This window comes from Balaenoptera physalus (assembly GCF_965194825.1).
Source record: "Balaenoptera physalus genome assembly, chromosome: 8".
NCBI lineage: Eukaryota > Metazoa > Chordata > Mammalia > Artiodactyla > Balaenopteridae > Balaenoptera > Balaenoptera physalus.
The window spans coordinates 123,093,266-123,110,783 of record NC_138887.1 but is presented as its reverse complement, the minus strand read 5'-3'; the positions used below and the strand labels follow the sequence as shown (position 1 = coordinate 123,110,783).

The following is a 17,518-nucleotide window of genomic DNA, read 5'->3' as shown; positions in this document are numbered from 1 at the left end:
CCAGCACAGCACGAAGCTGTGTGCTCTGATCCCAGAGGAACTCAAGCCGGTCATGACTTGATTCACCTGTCCTCAAGCAGCTCTCCTGATAGTTGGAGGGAACCTATTAATATGAATGAGAACAATCTGTTGCTAAACATAATGATACTATACGTGAATACAACAAAATTTCAGACTACAAAGATCAGAGAATGTAAGTGAAATAACTCTTAAAGGGATAATATTAAAACAGGGATTTGAAGGACAGAGAGCGGGCAATGAACATGCTACCCCACAGGTACAAAAAAGCACAGGCACTCCAGAACTCAGCAGGTGTTTATGTTTTAGAGGAGAAGGGAACAGTGGACGCCCTGGGATGTAAGAGGAATACTGTCTGACTTCACTCTGTCCACAACAGAGACATACAGAATATGAGGCACAAACATGGGTTCTAGTCTTGCTCTACCTGTTTGTACAAGATACGTAGCATATCTGAGGTTGTTTCCCCACCTCAAGACAGATATAATAACGCTCTCCTTGCAGGGTTACTGTTAGGATTAAATGAGACAACCTTTGTAAAGTATCTAAAATAAGTCCTTCTACACAGAAGATACTCTGTAAACAGTTATTCTTGATCCAGTTCCCTTCAAAGCTTACGGAAAGGGGCTTCCCTGGTGGCGCAGTGGTTAAGAATCCTCCTGCCAATGCAGGGGACACGGGTTCGAGCCCTGGTCTGGAAAGATCCCACATGCTGCAGTGCAACTAAGCCCGTGCGCCACAACTACTGAGCCTGTGCTCTAGAGCCCATGAGCCACAACTACTGAGCCCACGTGCCACAACTACTGAAGCCCACGCGCCTAGAGCCCATGCTCTGCAACAAGAGAAGCCACCACAGTGAGAAGCCCGCGCACCGCAACAAAGAGTAGCCCCCGCTCGCCGCAACTAGAGAAAGCCTGCGCGCAGCAAAGGAGACCCAACGCAGACCAAAAAAAAAAAAAAAAAGCTGGTGGAAGAATTTGGAATTGGCCCTTTTAGTTTTTAGACAAGGGTATATCTTATGAAGACGAGAGTCCAAAATATATTGGGATGGGGAGGAACAGTAAACTGCTGGAGTAATCTAGGGAGTACTGCTGCGGGCCTGATTGTAAGACGAGAGACGAATTAATCCAAATATGTATCTGAGGATCAACACCTATATTCAGTTAGTCCTGCAGAATGAGCTTCCTCAGGGGTGAGTGCAGAATGAGGAAAGCAAGCATAGTGGAAAGGAGTCTGTGAGATCCCCAAGACCCCTTAGCAGTGAGGTGACAGCTTCTATGGCAACCCCGTTCCCCTTCAATTCTGGCATCAAGAGGAGAATGAAGGAGTTTCCATCTAATATTGCATCACAACAGTCTAGGCTGAAGAAATGGTAGAAGGTATTTAAAATGCTGAAAAATCACTAACAGAATCTTCTACTTTAAAAATGCCCACAACCCGGCAGAATATAGTTTGCATTATCCTAAAAATTGTTTAATAATCATAGCTAGCTATCTGCAGTCGACAATTTTATCTCAAGTGTCTACACTGTAAGCCACTGGGCTTAACATCAAGAGCTTTTAAACTGTGCCCCTTGTAAGTCCTATAGTGCCGTTAAATTTCAGCATTAGAAACTATTTTCAACTATTTAGTCCAACTTCATTTTAAGAGGAGAAAACATATCCAGAGATTACTGACTCCTCCAAAATTACATAATTAGTCTGTGGCAGCGGTAGGGTTAGAAACTTAATCCTTACCCAGTATTAAGAGCTAAAATTAATAGGAATATTTTTTCTTTGTAAATTCCATTGTTAACAATTAGTTAAAAGAGGTAGGGCTTGGTAAAAAGATACCACTGTGGTGGCAAAGTAATTAGTTACCGATCTGTCTAAGTGACTTTAAGCTAATTTATAAACATGCTAGTTAAAAACACAGGAACACCAGAGAAGCAGTTTTTAAAAGACAATTGGACACACTGTGTTGCCAGGTTTTATAACTTAGGAATTCCTTGTTTTACATTTTTGATGAGATTCCACCCAGGTTGGCCAGAAGCACAGAAACAGTTGTAAAATGACAGCCCTCCTGTCTCTGGGTATCCGTGGGACTGGTTCCAGGACCCGCCGGTTTTCACCAAAACCCCAGGACGCTCAAGTCCCAGAGTCAGCCTCCACCCGACCCCCGTCCCCCGCCAGGGAGAGTGTAGCACTGCGGTACATATTTGCTGAAGAAAATCCGGGTACGGCCTGCAGGTGGGCCCGGCAGTTCACACCCTCGTTCAAGGGTCCACTGTATATGTTAACCGTGGACCCCCTTTCAGTAACGGGTTGGTTGTGGTTCTCAGACAGTGACCGTTCTAGGCCCTCCCAAGGGATGGCCACGGAGTAGGCGGGCTGCCCTGGGGACCCGAGGACCTTTGGGGCTGCACAGGACAGTCCCGGCCGCTCCCGCCTCCAGGGCGCCCCCTCCCCTGCCCTCCCCAACCCATCCCACCCCTCCTCTTTACTCCACCCGGGGCCGCACCTGCAGCGGAACCGACCCCACCCTCTGCACACCCACCGCTGCCGACGCCCTCCACCTCTGCGGCTCGCCGTTGCCTAGCAACCGCCGCCGCTCCGGTCGCACGCCAGCGCGCATGCTCAACGGCCCAGTCCTGCCCCACGCTGAGCACCACTTTCCGGAAGCCCGCTGCGGCTCTGCCACACTGCGCATGCTCACAGGTCCCGCCCTTCGTGCAGCCACACTGCGCATGCTCACCGGCTCTGCCCTGAGCACGGTACAGACGCTTCTATCGCTTGGGCGGTGCTTTCACACCGCGCATGCTCATCTGCTGCGCGCCGCACAGGGCCGCGCCGCGCATGCTCGCCGCCGCGCGCGCTCGCGCAAGTGTCGGGGGCGGAGTGTGGAGCGCGGGGCGCGGACGCACGTGGGGCGGGTCTGCGAATCCCCCGGCTCCGTGGTTTCCTTCGTGTAGCGTTCGTCGGAGCTCCGGCTCCCGGAGTGCGTCCTGCTGCGGGTCCTGGAGCCCTGACTGCCCCAGGCAGCCAGGCCGCTGGCCCTGCCTCGGGTGTAGCCTGGACACGCCTGCCCACTTGCTTTCCCCTCTTTAAGCATCACATCCTGCACTGGCCGTTGTCCAGTGTCCGAAAACCATTGTTTCATATATTTGATTTTTTTAGTTGACGGAGGTAAGCTTAAATCCAGTCCCTAACGCTTCATGGTGGCCCAACGCAGAGGCCAATAGAAGTTTGTTGAGACAGTGACTCAGCTGTGCTATTTAAACTTTTATTGAAATGAAGTTCAGCTGAAAGTACAGAGAAAAAATACAAAATGCAAATAGTCTTTTTTTTTTCACTTCTCTGAAAGTGAGGTCTAAAGAAGTTACCAAGTTGATTGGAAGTAGGTCATTGATGGTTAAAGGCCTAAAAGTTAAAGTTTTTGATGTAACATTGGAGTAAATGATATATTGATGAAACAAGATAATCTGAAGCTTTATTGAAGATAATTTTTTTCCTAATGGAATTAAATTTTCTAAGATGGCCACTCCTGTTTGGAAGTTTGTTGAAGCAGACTAAAAACAAGGTAAATTTTTTTGATAAAGCCAAATTAAATTCATAATGAAGTTCGTAATCTTTCACATAATATTTCAAACTTTTCCGACAAATATTGTAATCTTGATTTACATTCCAGTTGGTGATGGGTCTAGGAGACAAGTAAGGGTCACTAGTCCTGAGGACCTTTTGTTCTGTGACTCAGAGCACAGAGGAAAGAGTGGGAAAGCTTTGGATTCAGATAGGTAGATCTTACTTTTGGGTTCTATGCATAAAGGGGACATTTCTTACTTCTCCCCTCAGCATCCGTGAGCCCTTCTCCACCAGTTGTCCTGGGGATGCTTCAGTCCTGGGATGGAACATATGCCCAGCTTCAGCTCGTCAGAAGATCTCAGTGCCCTGGCCATAGTGACTTACAGTAAGTCCCCTACATATGAACGAGATCCATTCTGAGAGCGTGTTCATAAGTCCAGTTCGTAAGTCCAACAAAGTTAGCCTAGGTACTCAACTAACATAATCGGCTATATAGTACTGTAATAGGTTTATAATACTTTTCACGTAAAGAATACATAAAAAACAAACAAAAAATGATGAAAATGTTTTCAATCTTACAGTACAATACCTTGAAAAGTACAGTAGTACAGAACAACAGGTGACACACAGGGGCTGGCATCGAGTGAACAGGCAAGAAGAGTTACTGACTGGAGGAGGGAGAGAAGGTGGGAGATGGTAGAGCTGAAGGATCCTCAGCAATAGGAGACGGAGGGCAAGCTGCAATTCCACTCACGCCTGACGTTGATGGCATGGGTTCTGGTTCCTTGCTGGATGCAATTCTATCTACCCTCTTGAAAAAATGATACAGTGATATCTAGGTAGTAGCTCTTTTTTTCTCATCATAGGTGACGCGGTAGCACTGGATTGCATTCCGAAGGGCTGCTGCAACCTTCGTGTGCCGTTCTACGTTTGGGTCCTGTCCCTCAAAAACTAACAGTGCCTCCTCAAAGAAAATCCCCTTGCCATTTGCGTCGTGAATCTCTTCTTAGCAGTACCAGCTACATCACCGCTGCTTTTATGCTTGCTTCCGGACATCCTGGGCTAGAAATAAAGGTACTGCACTACTCTACTCTATACAGTACTGTACTGTGAAGTACACAAAAGCACAACCCCTTGTAGAGGATGCACGCATGTGACAGTGTCCGCCAGACACGTGAACTACCTTACATGATTGGACGTGCGAATGCACGTTCGCATCTCTGAAAGTTCGAAACTTGAAGGTTGGTATGTAGGGGACTTACTGTAATTGGAATGAGCATAGGACCTAGTGGGGCTAATCAGATGGACTCAGTATATTTGTGGCAGCTACCGGAAAATTCCTTTAATTCTTCCTACTGAATGTAGAAACAAGAAAAGACGTGAAACTGCAGCTGTGCTGGCTATCTTGTCATCACAAGGCGAGAGCCTGAAGCTGTTGGGGGCCATCGTGAACCTCCGAAGGAGGATTATACAGGAAGTGGCAGAGATTTGGACAGAGTCCAAGCCCTGGTGAGATAGTTTAAGCCCTGAAGGTAGCCCAACTCTGCGTCTTTCTACTTACCTGAGTGAATAAATTCCCTTTATGCTTCAGTCAGTTGAAGTCTGGTTTTCTGTTACTTGTAATGGGAAGAATTCAAATGACAAATAGGTATATTATTACCACCTTAAGGCTCTGGTGAGGTTCAGACGGCATATGTATGTGAACTGCCTAGTTCAGTGCCTGCTAATCTTTATATCCATTTTAAGGTATTTTTATTGAACTTAAACATCTAAGAAAAATTCCCATTTTAAAAATTCCTTCCCTCCATCCAAGTGTTTAAAATTTCAGGACAGTTTTACTACCTGCATGTTTTCTATCCGAAAGAAATGGGTCTTTCTTCTTAGCTACACAGAATACTTTTCTGCAGGCATTTGCTTAAAAATTTAGTCTTGCAATTGTTACTTTGTAATTGTTGACAGAAAGCATAGCTGACATGGTTGTTATTTGAAGAAGATGTTATGAGGACCATGTCCCTCACCCCTCCTCCGGATAGAGTGTTCTGTCCGTCATCAGAATGTGACATTCTTGGATGGGAAGGGTTCAATAACTTGTATAAGCCACCTTTCTCACTCCCAAAAGCATGCTGTCAGTGATTTGTAGTTATGCTTCTAGCGTTGTTGTTCGTTTGTTTGTTTCAAGATGGGCTTAAGAAATTGCATATATAGAGTGTGTTTGCATCCTCTGAGAACCCCCTGAGTATCTTTTCCAAAGTACTGTCCAGTGCCCTTTATGTAAGCGCTCATGTTACCTGAAAACTGGGTTCACCTCTTGGTGGGTGTTGAGCCAAAAGACACAACCAAGCCAAAGAGCGGGAGAAGAAAGGACTTACTACAGTAAGTCTCCTGCATACGAACGAGTTCCATTCCAAGAGCGTGTTCGTAAGTCCAATTTGTTTGTAAGTCCAACGATGTTAGCCTAGGTACCCAACGTTCACAGATGATGCCAGACACGTGAACTAACTTACGTGACTGGACATGTGAACGCACGTCTGCATCTTTGAAAGTTCACAACTTGAAGTTCATATGTAGGGGACTTCCTGTACTTGCAGCAAGTAAGGAGGACGCTGGGGATCTTTCCCAAAGTGGTGTCTCCCCAAACAGCAAAGCTGGGGAAGCTTTAAGCTAAGGGTACTTGCATATTCATGAAGGGACTTGAGCAGAGGAGAATTCAGCGCTGAATTGGGGCAAAGGTTGACGGAGTCCAAGCTTTACTTCATCCAAGTCATGCTCTTCGAGTGCCAATGTCATCATGCCATGCTGTACCTGGTGGGGGCCTTAATTTCTGCAGAACTCAATGACTGTATCAGATTGTTATGTGCACCCCTTGAGGAGGAACTCGGACTCTTTTATGGCTGAACTATTGTTTCTTGACTGCTTTTCCTTTGGTCCTCACTTCCCTTAAGATCAGTAATTACTGAGACCCATTCAAGGGCAAGCATTGTGGTCAGGCTTAGATCACAAAATGGCTCAGGACAAAAGTGGCTTCTCTTATGTCTAGAAAGCCATGCCTGTTCCCTTTCTCTGGGGTCCCCCTACCCTATCTGCTTACACTTGCATGATTAATATATTTTAGAATTTCAAAAACATGAATTGGATGTTCTGGGAATGGTCTGAAGAGAAAGGAGCTGAGAGGAGATGAGATACACATGGAGAGGACAAGCTGGGTCTGGCTGCTTTGCTTAGTTGCACAGAGGACACAGGTGTGCCTGGAATAAGCACGCCGTGTTCTGTTCTCCACGGTGCTGAAGAAAGAAGCCTCCTGTGTGGTGCTGTAGTTTAGAGCTCCAGGCATAGACATTGTGACGAGGAGGGTGATGGTGCCCACACATCTCAAAGGAGGGGCAGCCGAAGACAGGAAGGGCTGGCTATTTAATGGGAAACATTTACATGAAGGGGAAATCTTATACTATATTTTGTCTGTGTAGGAGCAATGCAGGTGTTACAGAGTCCAAGCCCATACTGCTCACCGCACAGCTGACCAGTAAAGCCAGAGACAAGGTCCTGGGGCAAGGAATGCTGACTTTATTCAGAAAGCCAGCAGACTGAGAAGATGGTGGACTCGTGTCCCAAGAACCACTGTACCCAGGTTAGCATTCAGGCTTCTTGTTTGCTAAAAGAGGAGGGGTTGTTGTAGACTTCCTGGTGCCAGAATCCTTTGTTCACAGCGTTCCTTTAGACCTCCAGCAAGATAATTGTTATTTTCCGTTCTGAGACTTTTTACCTCTACATAAATGGAAAGTGTTACACCTTTAAAGGTCAAGCCTGGGGGGCAGAGCATTGAGAAAGGGCTGTTATGTACAATATATTTCAGGCTCTAGGCAACCTTCTTTTACAAAAGGTGCAGAGCCAGCCTGACCAAGCACAGGCCACTGAGCCCAAAGTTTAGATTCAATATGGAGTCAGTTGTGTTCTTCTTTGCTGCCCAGGGAAAGTGTCCAAAAAGTAGAACTGGCAGTTGGAGTTTGTCTCCTGGTTGAGGATGAGTTTTTTCCACTGTTAGACCAGAGGCAAATTCTTGGATACTAGCGGTGGGAAAGTGTGGATTCTTAATACATCTGGTCCACACAGATTGAGTTTGCCCGTCTGCCGAGGCTCTGAGCTCTGTACTGATGGACTCCAGGCAGGATCAGAGTGGTTCTTCCTAGTTTAACCTCCTCTTCCTCCTTCTACTCACATATTTAATATGTTAATGCTCTCACGTTTCTTCTTTGTTACCTGCAGAATATTCTTAGTCCTACTCGATGCATATTTTACTCCTGCCTGTCTTAACACAGTCCTTGATGCTGAATATATTATAAGCACATAATACAGAGCATTTCTGTACAGTTTCCCGTTATTAACATCTTGCATTTGTATGCTGTATTTGTCCCAATCAACCAACCAGTGTTGATACATTCTGATTAACTAAAGTGTATAGTTTAAGAATTCACTTCTCTTTTTGTAGAGTCCTAAATGTTTTGACAATTGCATAACATCATGTGTCCACGATTACAGTATCATTCACAGAATTTCACTGCCCTAAAAATCTCTCCCTTCCTTCCCCGAGAGCCTCTGGCAACCACTGATCTTTGTACTGTCTATAGTTTTGCCTTTTCCAGAATTTCACAGAGTTGGAATCATACAGTGTGTAGCCTTTTCAGATTGGCTTCTTTCACTAGCAGTATGCATTCAAGTTTCCGTCATGTCTTTTTATAGCCTGATAGCTCATCTCTTTTTATTGCCGAGTAATATTCCATTGTTTGGATGTATCAAGTTTGTTTACCACTCACCTACTGAAGGACACCGTGGTAGCTTCCAGGTTTTGGCGATTGTGAATAAAGCTGTTGTAAACATTTGCGTGCAAGCTTTTGTGTAGACCTAAGTTTTCAGCTCATTAGGATTGATGGATTATATGAAGACTATGTTTAGCTTTGTAAGAAACTGCCAAATAGTCTTCCAAAGGGTACCTTTCGAATCCCCACCAGCCCCACATCCTCATCAGTACTTGATATTGTAAGTTATTTGAATTTTAGCCATTTTAATAGGTGTGTGGTGGCATCTCATTTTTGTTTTAATTTGCAGTTCTCTTATGGCAGGTGACGTTGAGCATCTTTTGGTATTCCTATTTGCTATCTGTATATTTGCCTTGGTGAGGTGTCTGTTCAGATTTTTTGTCCATTTAAAAAAATAGGTTACCTTCTTATTGTTGAGTGGTAAAAGTTCTTTGTATATTTTGAATATAAGTCCATAATTAGATATGTGTTTTGCAAAGATTTCCCCCTAGTCTGTGTCTTGTCTTTTTCATTCTCTTAACAGTGCCTTTAACAGAGCAGAGTTTTAAATTTTAATGAAGTCCATCTTTAAAATTTTTTCCTTTCATGGATTGTGCTTTTGGTGTTGTTATTAAAAAGTCATTGCCAAAGCCAAGGTCACCTAGATTTTCTCACAGGTTATCGTCTACAAATTTTATACTTTTGCATTTTACATTTAGGTGTATTATCCATTTGGAGTTAATTTTTGTGAAAGATATAAGGTCTGTATCTAGATTCCCTTTTTTTTTTTTTCCTGGGCTCTCTATTCTGTTCCATTTATCTGTCCATTCTTTCACCAGTGCCACATTGTCTTGATTACTGTAGCTTTATAATAAGTCTTTTAAGTTCGGAGGGGTAGTGCGTGAACTTTGTTCTTCTTCTTTAGTATCGTGTGGGCTATTCTGGGTCTTGTGCCTTTTCAAATGAACTGTAGAATCAGTTTGTTGATTGCCACAAAATAATTTGCTGGGATTTTGATTGTGTTGTATCCATAGATCAAATTGGGGAAGAACTGATATTTTAAACGTACTGTCTTCCTCTCCATGGACGTGGAATATCTCTCTATTTATTTAGATCTTTGATTTCTTTCATCAGAGTCTTGTAATTTTCCATACATAGGTCTTATACATATTTTATTAGATCTGTACTTAAGTATATCATTTTTATTGGAGCTAATGTAAATGGTATTCTGTTTTTAATTTCAAATTCCACTGGTGCGTTGCTGGTATACAGAAAAGTGATTGACTTTTGTGTATTAACCTTGTATCCTGCAACCTTGCTATAATTGTTTATTAGTTCCAGGACTTTTCTTTTTCTTTTTGCTAGTTCTTTGGGATTTTCTATATAGACAATGATGTCTTCTGAGAACAAATATAGTTTTAGTTCTTCCTTCCCAGTCTGTATACTTTTATCATTTACTTTTATTGTCTTGTTGCATTAGATAGGACTTTCAGTATGATGTTGAATAGGTGTGGAATGAGGAGACATTCTTGCTTTTTTTCCCCATCAGACAGGTAAAGCATCTAGTTTCTCACAATTAAGTCTGATGTTAGCTGTAGGTTTTACACAGATGTTCTTTATCAAGTTGAGGAAGTTCTCTTCTATCCCTAGTTCACTAAGAGTTTTTATAATTAATTGGTGTTGAATTTTGTCATATGCTTTATCTGCATCTATTGATAGGATCATATGATTTTTTTTCTTTTGATGCCTGTTGATGTGATGGATTACATTAATTGATTTTTAAATGTTGAACCAGCCTTGCCTACCTGGAATAAATTTCATCTGGTCATGTGTGTAATTCTTTTCATACATTGTTGGATTCTATTGGCTAATAATTTGTTGAGGAACTGGCATCTGTTTTCATCAGGCATAGTGGTTTGTAGTCTTCCTTTCTTATAATGTCTTTATCTAGTTTGGGTATCAGGGTAATGCTTCTATTTTTCTGGATGAGATTGTAGAGAATTTGTCTGAGTTCTTTCTTAAAAGTCTGGTAGTGAAACACTCTGGACCTGCTGCTTAATTTTTTTGGCAGGTTATTAGTTGTTAATGTACTATCTTAAATATAGGCCTATTCAGATTATCTATTTCTCTTTTTATGAGTTCTGTTACATTGTATCTTTTAAGGAATTGGTCCATTTGATTTAAGTTATCAGATTTGTGGGTGTAGAGTTGTTCAGAATATTCCTTTACTATTTTTTATGTCCAATGGGTCGTTAATGATCCATTGATAATTCCATTTAAATTTCTGTTTAGCAATTTCTGTCTTCTCTCTTCTTTTCTTGGTTAGAGGTTTATAGATTTTATTGACCTTTTTAAAGTACCAGCTTTGGTTTTGTCGATTTTTCTCTATTGTTTTCCTGTTTTCAATTTCATTGATTTCTGCTCTAATTTTTTAAAAAATAAATTTATTTATTTATTTATTTATGGCTGCGTTGGGTCTTCCTTGCTGCACGCGGGCTTTCTCTAGCTGCGGTGAGCGGGGGCTGCTCCTCGTTGCGGTGCACGGGCTTCTCATTGCGGTGGCTTCTCTTGCTGCGGAGCATGGGCTCTAGGTGCGTGGGCTTCAGTAGTTGTGGCTCGTGGGCTCTAGAGTGCAGACTTAGTAGTTGTGGTGCATGGGCTTAGTTGCTCCGCGGTATGTGGGATCTTCCTGGACCAGGGCTGGAACCTGTGTCCCCTGCATTGGCAGGCGGATTCTTAACCACTGCACCACCAGGGAAGGCCCTCTGCTCTAATTTTTATTATTTCTTTTCTTCTGTTTGCTTTACGTTTCTATTGCTCTTCTTTCTCTAGTTTCCTAATGCAGAAGCTGAGATTATTGATTTTAGAATTTTCTTATTTTCTAACATATGCATTCAATGCTATAAATTTTTCTTTAAGCACTGCTTTTGCTGTATCCCACAATTTTTGATAAATTGTATTTTCATATTCATTTAGTTTAAAATATTTAAAAAAATCTCTTGAGACTTTTTTCTTTGATTCATGTCTTATGTAGAAATATGTATTTTATTCCTCAAATATTTTGGCATTTTCCAGCTATGTTTCAGTTATTGATATCTAGTTTCCTTCCAGAATGTGGTCTATCTTGATGAATATTCCATGTGAACTTGAGAATGTACGTTGTGCTGTTGTTGAATGAAGTGTTCTTTAAATGTCAATTAAATTCAGTTGATTGGTGATGCTGATGAGCTCAACTGTGTCCTCAATGATTTTCTGCTGGCTGTATCTGCCAGTTACTGATGGCAGGCTGTTGAAGTTTCCACTTATAATAGTGGATTTATCTATTTCTTCTTGCAGATATGTAAGTTTTTACCTCACAAATTTTGGCACTGTTGTTGGTACATATGCATTAAAGATAGTTATGTCTCCATGTAGAATTGACCCCTGTATCATTATGTAATGCCTGTCTTTATCTTTGATAATTATCCTTGTTCTTACGTTGGATTTGTCTGAAATTAGTACTGCTTCTCCAGCTTTCTTTTGATTAGTGCTAGTATGGTGTATCTTTCTCCATCCCTTTGCTGTTAATCTAGCATTGTCTTTATTATATAAAGTATGTTTCTTTTAAACAACATGTAGTTGACTCCTGTTTTTTAATCCACTTTGTGAGTCTCTGTGTTTTAGTTAATGTATTTAGACCATTCACATATAAAGTGATTCTTATATAGTTGGATTAATATTTATCATATGTGTTTTCTATTTTTTGTACTTGTTCTTTATTTCTTTTTTATCTTTTCCTCTTTTTCTGCCTTCTATGATTTTACTTGAACATTTTATGTTGTTTCATTTCTCTCCTTTCTTAGTATATCAATTATACTCCTTTTAAAAATTATTTTAGTGGTTGCCTTAAAGTTTACCATATACATTTGCACCTAATATAAATCCGATTTCAAATAACACTATACTGCTTCATGGATAGGAGTAGACCCACCCCCTCTCCCATCCCCATAACACTGCTGTCATCCATTTCACTTATCTATAAGCTATAAATCACCCAATATATTGCTCTTTGTTGATTATATTGAATGAACAGTAAATCTATTAGATCAGTTAAGAACATGAAAGATTTTGTCTTGCCTTCATCTGTTCCTTCTCTAACAATCTTTTTTTTCTTTAAGTATATTTGAATTTCTGACCTATATCAATTTCCTTCTTCCTGAAGAACTTCTTTCAACATTTCTTGCAAGGCAAATCTACTAGTAGCAAATTCCTTCAGTTTTTTTTTTTTTTTGCCTGTAAAGGTCTTTATTTCTTCATCATTTAAGAAACTGCTTAGGTGAAATTCACATAGCATAAAATTAATCACTTTATTTTATTTATTCTTGGCTGTGTTGGGTCTTTGTTGCTGTGCGCAGGCTTTCTCTAGTTGCGGCGAGTGGGGGCTACTCTTTGTTGCGGTGCGTGAGCTTCTCATTGCGGTGGCTTCTCTTGTTGCGGAGCATGGGCTCTAGGCACATGGGCTTCAGTAGTTGTGGTGCATGGGCTTAGTTGCTCCGTGGCATATGGTGTCTTTCCAGACCAGAGCTCGAACCCGTGTCCCCTGCATTGGCAGGCAGATTCTCAACCACTGCGCCACCAGGGGAGCCCGAGACTACAACTTTGCTCTTCTTTTTCAAGATTGTTTTAGGTATTCTGGGTCCCTTGATTGAAATTCCATATGAATTTTAGAATTTATTTTTTCATTTCTTCAAAAACACCATTGGGATTTTGATAGGGGATTCATTGCAATGAATCTGTGTACTGCTTTGGGTAACACTGTCATTTTAACAGTGTTAAGCCTTCCAATCCAAGAACACAAGATGATTTCCATTTCCTAAGGTCTTTAATTACTTTCAGCAACATTTTGTAGTTTTCAGTGTAAAAGTCTTACACCTTCTTGGATAAATTTATTCCTAAATACTTTATTCTTTTTGATGCTGTTGTAAATGGAATTGTTTTCTTAATTTCCTTTTCAGGTTGTTCATTGCCGGTGTCTTTTTCACTTTGGAAGGATAATTTCACCAGATACAGAATTCTAGGTTAGTGGGTTGTTTTTTCTTTCAACACTTTAAATATTTTACTCCACTCTCTTCTTGCTTGTGTGATTTCTGAGGAGAAGTCTGAGGTAAATCTTATCCTTATTCCTTTATAGGTAGGGTGTTTTTCTTCTCTGACTTCTTTCAAGATTTTCTCTTTTTCTTTGGTTTTCTGTAGTTTGTATATGATATGCCCAGGTGTACACTTTTCGGTATTTATCTTGCATGATGTTCTCTGAGCCTCCTGGATCTGTGGTTTGCTGTCATTAATTTTGGAAATTCTTATCCATTATTATTTCAAATATTTCTTCTGCTCCTCTCTTTCCTTCTCCTCTGGTATTCTCACTACATGGATGTTAAATCTTCAGTAATTGTCCCACAGTTCTTGGATATTCTCTTTGTTTCTTTTCTTTTCTTTTCTTTCATTCTTTTTTCTCTTTGCACTTCAGTTTGAGAAGTGTTTATGGCCAAATCTTCAAGCTCACTGAGTCTTTCCTTAGTTATATGCAGTTCACTGATAAGCCATCAAAGGCACTCATTTCTTTACAGCGTTTTTGATTTCTAGCATTTCCGTTTGAATCTTTCTTGGAGTTTCCATCTCTGCTTACATTACCCATCTGTTCCTGCATGTTGTTCACTTTTTCCATTAGAGCTATTATTATATTAATCATAGTTAAAAAAATCCCCATTTGATAATTTCATATCTCTGCCATATTGGAGTCTGGTTCTCATGCTTGCTTTGTTTCTTCAGACCGCAGTTTTTTAATGCCTTTTGTATGTCTCATTATTTTTGGTGAAAGCCAGGCGTATATATTGGGTAATAGGAACTGAGGTAAATAGGCCTTTAGTGTAAAGTTTTATGTTTATCTGGCAAGGAGTCACGCTGTGTTTAATCTTTGCTGCAGCTGGAGGTATCAAAGCTTCCATCTCCCCTGATGTCTTTGTTTTTCTCTCCTCTACTGCCTTTGGATTTGCCCTGAAACTCTCTCTTAGGTAGATGCTGTGTTTCAGCTCTTAGTCATAACCACTCTGATTCTCCTGGAGCCCTGCTGATGTGTTGGCAAGGTATTGGGGAGGAGAAGCATTCTATAATCTTACGATTAAATGGGCCGGCGTCCTTGGGCTGTGACCTTTAGAAGAGTCCCTCAGCCTTCTCCCCATCCCCTTATGTGAGACAAGAAGACCAGTGGGGGCTCGATTCACCCAGTTGTCCTCTCCCCAGGTCACACTGGCTCCAACAAGAAAGTTTCTCCTGAGGGCTGGTTCCTGGGCAGAGAAGGGAAAGCTCTGAGTGTATTTCGAAATACCTCCTCCCTTGCCTGTCCCCTCCCACTGCCACAGACACCGGAGGTCTTCCTGCAAGATTCACCATGAGAACATGCTCAGGCTCCTGTAGGTAAAACGCACCAAAGACCCGCCCCCCAGTGGTTTTTAAATCTTAAGCTAGTCCACACCCAGGCTCCAGAGATTCTCCGTTACCCTCTAAATGAGCCTGCCAGCTGCTGCTGGAGCAGAGGCTTCCCAGCCAGTGAGCCGGGAGTCTCTGCATTCACTTCTCTCTGGTTTTCTGGTGATGGTTGGCCCTCTGACCTCAATCTTCTGGTCATTCTAAGAAAAGTTGTTGATTTTTTTCAGCTTTTTTCTTGTTGTGAGGATGGGAGTGATGGCTGCAAGCTATTTATACGTCAAAGTAAAAACCAGAATTTGTGAATCTAGATAAGTTTTTTTTTTTTCTATAACTGTCTTCTTGTTGTGTTACTTCCTTTCATTCCCTTTCATTGCATATTTTTTCTTTCTCCCTCATTATCGGTCCTTTTAGTTTTTCAAACTTTTATTTTATATGATCCTAGAATTTTTTTTACTTATTCCTTTAGCTCTCTAGTACCTACTTTTTGTTTGTTTGTTTTTTTTTTAAAGGAACTCATTTATTTATTTATTTTTGGCTGTGTTGGGTCTTTGTTTCTGTGCGAGGGCTTTCTCCAGTTGCAGCAAGCGGGGGCCACTCTTCATCGCGGTGCGCAGGTCTCTCACTATTGTGGCCTCTCTTGTTGCGGAGCACAGGCTCCAGACGCACAGGCTCAGTAGTTGTGGCTCACGGGCCTAGTTGCTCTGCGGCATGTGGGACCTTCCCAGACCAGGGCTCAAACCCGTGTCTCCTGCATTGGCAGGCAGATTCTCAACGACTGCGCCACCAGGGAAGCCCAGTACCTACTTTTTATTTGGTGTATATATTATTTCTAAACTTCTCCCAGATTTTTTTTACTTTCATAAGTTGTTAAGTTACTGAATGAATAGATTTAGATCTTTGTTTATTTTCAAGTTTTGGGTTTTTAAAAAGAAAACCTTTACTGTTTTTGTAAAATCATAGAGCCTTGTTATAAAATTTCTACAATATATAACTGTACAAAGAAGAAAGTAAACATATACACACACATATAAACATATTCGGACATACTTAAAATCCCACCACCAAGGAGTAATTATCATGAACATTTGGTGAACATCATTTAGCCATATTTCCAATGCATATATACAGAGAGACAGATTATAAGAGCAAATTTGAGATAAAGAGAATCCCACTATACATGCTTTTTTAAAAATATAAAGTATTGAGGTTATTTTTAGATAAAATATTTTACTACAGTATTTTTGTTTCTAAAAGATCTTTCTAAAATATATGAAAACAGTGAAGTAGTGCTATCCCAGTTTCATGATCAAATTTATCTACCGAAACATTTATAAAATTCGCTCTATGGAAATATCCCTTCCACCTTCCACTATCAGCTATGCCTCAGCTTCTTTGTCCGTCTCTCACAGACAGAGGACACTCTAAACTTTTAAGAATATGAGACAAATAGGTCGCAAAGCTAAAATTACAAATCTTGTGAAAGAATCAGGACTTAATGTTGTTGATGAAAATGACATGGTAGCCTCACAGGTAAAGCCATCACTGATCGAAGATCTGGTAGATTTAGACCAGGTAGTGATTTTAGAGGAGAAAAGGACAAGGATGATGGCCAGGAAGGAGCTTCAAAAGAGAAAGGTTTAGAGGTTGAAGGATTAAGAGAAGCTCTTGGGAGCACATTGAAGATTGTCTTGAATCATCGGCGACAAGAGACTCTGTTTTAAAAGGTGAAGTTGAAGTGGGGCTTCCCTGGTGGCACAGTGGTTGAGAGTCTGCCTGCCAATGAAGGGGACACGGGTTCGAGCCCTGGTCTGGGAAGATCCCACATGCCATGGAGCGACTAAGCCCGTGAGCCACAACTACTGAGCCTGCGCGTCTGGAGCTTGTGCTCTGCAACGGGAGAGGCCGTGGCAGTAAGAGGCCCGCGCACCGCGATGAAGAGTGGCCCCTGCTCGCCGCAGCTGGAGAAAGCCCTCGCACAGAAACGAAGACCCAACACAGCCAAAAATAAATAAATAAATAAATTAATAAATTAATAAAAAAAAAAAAGGTGAAGTTGAAGTGAAGGGATGTTACAATGCAGTTTTTAGATCTGGCACTATTTATGCATATTATGACCCATCCATTTGGCTTCTGGTTATACATCTGTCACAGCTTGTAATGATGTCTACAGTTCTCTACTCCCTTCATGTTGTGGAAATAAAGACCGGCCAAGAACACACAGGCTGTTGATTCAGGGCTTGCTATCGCAAGGGAGTCGGCCACCAGCACTTGTGTTCAGCAGAGCCTTGAAGGCAGGCAGGGGAGTGGGGAGCTGCACAGTGAAAAAGGGGAAGGCTCAGGTGTGCCCTGCTGGAGGCTGCCGGCACAGGGAAGCTGGAGGTGGGCTAAACAGAAGTGGGACATCTTATACGACTGGTTGGGGGCAACTTAGCTCTTCTGCTTTGCCCTGAGTTGACAGTAGGGGTAAAACACACGGAAGCCGGCTTGGACCAATCCTGACTGCCTGGCTGATGGCTGCAGTAGGCTGTGGTCTGGCTTCCTGGGCTGGTTGCTGCAGAGATTGTGGGTCAGCGTTCTATTGTCACGTACGGTCTGACTGTTGTCCATTTGTATACTTAGTCCCTCCATGTTTCCATGCCGTGTCAGTTGCCTGTTGTCACAGTAATGCCCTATTACAACCCCTCTCCA

General features: G+C 41.8%; 1 protein-coding gene across 7 annotated transcripts in view; it reads right to left on the bottom strand.

Moving 5' to 3' along the window:
• Positions 1 to 2,697, bottom strand: part of RNF32 (ring finger protein 32) — a 50,111-nt gene extending 47,414 nt beyond the window's left edge. For 4 of the 7 annotated variants that reach the window (XM_082472658.1, XM_082472660.1, XM_082472664.1 and 1 more), the window contains exon 1: positions 2,554 to 2,697. The gene's annotated coding sequence lies outside the window, so the exon portion shown is untranslated. Of the gene's footprint in view, position 1; positions 2,361 to 2,517 lie in introns of those variants that run through there. The other 3 variants (XM_082472659.1, XM_082472661.1, XM_082472662.1) reach the window with 2 other exon arrangements.
• Positions 2,698 to 17,518: the final 14,821 nt, after the last annotated feature.